This window comes from Tiliqua scincoides, chromosome 5 (genome assembly GCF_035046505.1).
Source record: "Tiliqua scincoides isolate rTilSci1 chromosome 5, rTilSci1.hap2, whole genome shotgun sequence".
In the NCBI taxonomy this organism is placed as follows: domain Eukaryota; kingdom Metazoa; phylum Chordata; class Lepidosauria; order Squamata; family Scincidae; genus Tiliqua; species Tiliqua scincoides.
The window spans coordinates 13,856,222-13,860,191 of NC_089825.1; the positions used below are offsets into that span (position 1 = coordinate 13,856,222).

Consider the following 3,970-nt stretch of genomic DNA (forward strand, 5'->3'; position numbering starts at 1 on the left):
GAGCAGGATGCTGGGGGAGCTGGGAGCAGGCTCTCTTGTCCATCTCTGAAGGATCTGGTGATCATTGGATGAAGATTTTTTTCCCTGAACGAGTGAGGGGAGAAGATGGGGGGAGGCAGTTCCTAGCCATCCAGAAGAACTCATGACATGAATCCGGCAAGCTCATTGAATGACTGGCCACAATGGGACTACTTCTGAGTAGAGCTATGAAGGATTGGGTCATACTGGTAAGACTCTCAACTGCTGTGTGTGACCCTCCTCCCTCTTGCTGCTTCTGTTCCTGCTCTCATGCAGTCTGTCCTACCCCTTCCCGCCTTGCTTACAGACAGGTTGGAGACATCAAAGGAGTATTAAATCAGAACTCCTATACACAAACATGCACACCAGCAGCAGCTCCATTTTTTTTTGCAGAGCTGCAGCTGACTTTTTTACGGAAAAGACTCAGGACTCGAGTTCTTTAGAGTCGCCAAAATGCTCTGGGTGACTCAGAAGGTCCTTCCGTTAGGACTCGTTTTTGAGTCGAGTTAAAGGCATCAGAGACTCATGACTCAACTCAAGTCAGGCCTCGCTGAATTTGTCCATCTCTGAGGTCAGTCCATTCTCCTGTTTTTTGAGGGGGATTTAGAAGACACAAAACACAGCTGTGATAACTAAAATGTTCAAGGTTCTGGAAAGTCACTGCTGAGAAAAGAGGTAAATCAAAACTTTTTCAACTCAGTGATTGTGTCCTGCCTCCTGCACCACGTGAACTGCTAGTTTAATTTTCCCAATTTCTTCAAGGCAAGCAATTTCAAAACACGGTGAGTTCCATGTGATGCAAGTCTGTCTGCCAGCTGCACCACCCAAAGCCCACAAATGCTTCAATGATGGACAGATTGGGCCTAGCTTTACATAAACTCCGCTACAGCTGTTTGTCAGTTTCTTAGGGGCTTAACCCTTTCATTGCCACCACCTTTCCCATTTGACCAAGTGCCCATTCTAAAGCAACATTTATGCATGAGATGCTGAGATGTTGAACCATCCAGTCACCCTGACTTGGCAGCCTATGTCTCTTGGCACCAGGCAAAATGTCTCTTGGCACCAGGCAAAATGATACCACTTGAATGGAGAAAATCACAATATTGGTTGGACGCAGAAGACATTTTGTCCTACAGAAAACTCACCAGGAGCGGGTTGCCATTCTGTACCCACTAAATATCGATAATACCTATTTTATTATAATTGGAAACCATAAAATTAAAGTCATGATTAATGATCATTGGTTTTGAAAGCACTTATTCAGTTCCTGCCCACTCCTGTCCTCCACCATTGGTACTGATGGAGCATGTGCTGCAACCTATGGTGTGGGGGAGTAGTAGTGGCAATGGGGTGTGAAAGAAATCAGACCTCACTCCTTTATAGCTGGGTAATCTTTTTATTACCCTCAGGGTGATCAAGTAGCCATAAATCCTTATGGTCACTGAGCTCCCACAGATCTCTCCAAGGCAGATTGCCAAATAGCTCCAAAACCTCAGAGCTTCCACTCCGGATAGCCAGGATAACTTTGGGGAACCCTCCCCTTGAGTTGTACTCCAGCTTACACACCCTTGGGCTCAGCTTGAAAAAAGGAGTAGACTCCCATACAGGGTCTCCAGGGTCCACACTGGATTGCCTCCCACAACCAGTCCCTGTACTCTCTTCCAATCCCAATAATCCAGTCAGTTGTAATAAGTAGGATTTATTGCATAAAGGCTTAAAGCATGGTTATACAGACAGCACTGCATAGTCGAAAAGTTAAGAATTTAGGCAAAGAGTACAGCAATACAATACAACACTCAGTCTAATAAAACAATAACAACTACCTCCTAACTCTAACTATCACTCACCAAAGTCTTAGCATTCCAAAATCTGATCTAGCCCATCTTGCTGCAGTCAAGTTGGGTTCACTCCTGCCAGAGTGGTCCAGGATCTCAGGCCCCCTCAGCCAGAGACAAAGTCAGCCCAGCATAAGTGTCCCTCCCTCACCTTTATAGGTCTCCTGACCCATCCACCAATCAGAACTCGGTGCCAGCCGAACATTCCAGGGGTGAACGTGCCACAAGCCTCCTTACTCATGGTGGAATCCCCCCTCCCATCCCGAGATACTCACAGCTGAACCCTGTTGTAAATCAAGCTGGCCTTGGAGCCCACTTGGTAGCTTGGTACGATATCAGAGGGCCCTGTGAAGCAACCTCCTCCACAGTTCTCCCAGGCTTGGTGTGCACTAATTAAGGTTGGATACAGCTGAGGTCTGACACTGGGGCCTACCTGCATGGCTACAAGCATATCTTTCTTTATTCAGATGTTACCTGGTCCTTGATTTCCCTTTTTTGTCACATGGGGCAGCCAGCAAGAAGAAGAAAGAAATATTTAAAATAAGATAAAAAATAAATTTTACTTACCTCCTGGCAGGCTGTACATCATCTATAGGTCTCCTCAGACATATACAAGCTGGCTTTCATCCGAGGAGAGAAAAGGGGCAGGGTGGCTTGAGAAATAGGGGATAAGATCTGGTGCATGCCATCAAGTTCTACCCCTCCCTGCCCTCCCTCTCCCTGCAGTTTCTCCTGCCCTGCCCTTCCTGCCCACAATACCTCTCTACCACCCACTTACCAGCACCAATGGAGGCCTCTGACGTCGCTTCTGCACACACCACACTGTTGCACATTTGCAGCAGCAACTCATAAACACAGTGGCCTGGCTTTTGGTTGGTTGGCAACCTTCAGTCTTGAAAGACTATGGTATAAGCCTACAGCACCCGGTATTCCCAGGCGGTCTCCCATCCAAGTACTAACCAGGCCTGACCCTGCTTAGCTTCCGAGATCAGATGAGATCGGGCATGTGCAGGGTACCACCAGAAAATGCCCTGCACTGCTAGAATGTGAGTTCCAGATGACCATCGCACTGGGCCCTAAATTTCATTGGGGGAAGCCAAATGAATGTATCTGAAGTTCATTCCATGGGCTTCAGCCTACTAAGCCAACTTGCACCCCTCCCCCCCACGTCACATTCTCTCAAGTGATCTGATACGCATCTTTCGACCTTGGAGGTCTTATTACCCTAAGAGACCTCTGCGGTTTCTTGCCTCCCTTTTCTCAGTGACATTTCACAACATGTGGTGGACTCCTTTACTGCGGCTCGCTTTAACTCTGAGTAGGGCAGAAATTTAAGCACCAAACTCCAAGCTAAATATTTTGTTAACCTCTCAGCATACACACATTCTGTCTTGCTTACAAATGGGTTTTTGATATTCTGGATTTTTTGTTTAATAAACTGCACTGAACTGGACCTCCCTCCCCTCTGATTGATGGGAGTTTGTGAAGTGCTGGTTGCATGGGTCTGTATTTGAATGTGAACATCTAAAATATGTGCCTTTTGGAATTCTTTGTTTATCGTAGATTCACGGCAGATTTCTCGAAACTTCATTTATCTATTGCGCTATTATTCCTTTTCTGAAACCATCATAACAATCTTTTCACCTACATCTGCTCTCACAATCACCTTGTGGGACAGGACAACCACAATTGTTCATTCCTTTTTGATATACTTTGGCTCCTAAGGCAATGAAAGACTAATAACTCAACATGATGCCGAGAACATGATGCTGGGGGTTTTGATCCCCTCTCCCAGAATAGCTCCAAAGGGGAAGGGGCAACTTGTACACCACAGTGCGGCTCCCTGCAAAACTCAGTGCTTTGTGCTCCCTCTAGCTATGCCAATGATGGTACCCATTGTACAATGTGGCATCTAGGCCTCTCCTAGTCCTACAATTGTTTTGACCTGTTCTGTATACAAAAAAGTGAACCATAGAACAAATGCAAAACAGACTTCCAGAGAAGCTAAGTAATCTATCACACTTAGCAAATCTATTCATCTGACTTACAGCCTTACAATTTTGTTAAGCTTTCTGGCTTCACTCTCCCAAAAGACAAGGCTGGCATATTTCAGCCAA

The 3,970-nt window shown here is 46.0% G+C and overlaps 1 pseudogene; it reads right to left on the reverse strand.

Moving 5' to 3' along the window:
* Positions 1-2,764: 2,764 nt before the first annotated feature.
* Positions 2,765-2,883, reverse strand: LOC136654769 (5S ribosomal RNA; annotated as a pseudogene).
* Positions 2,884-3,970: the final 1,087 nt, after the last annotated feature.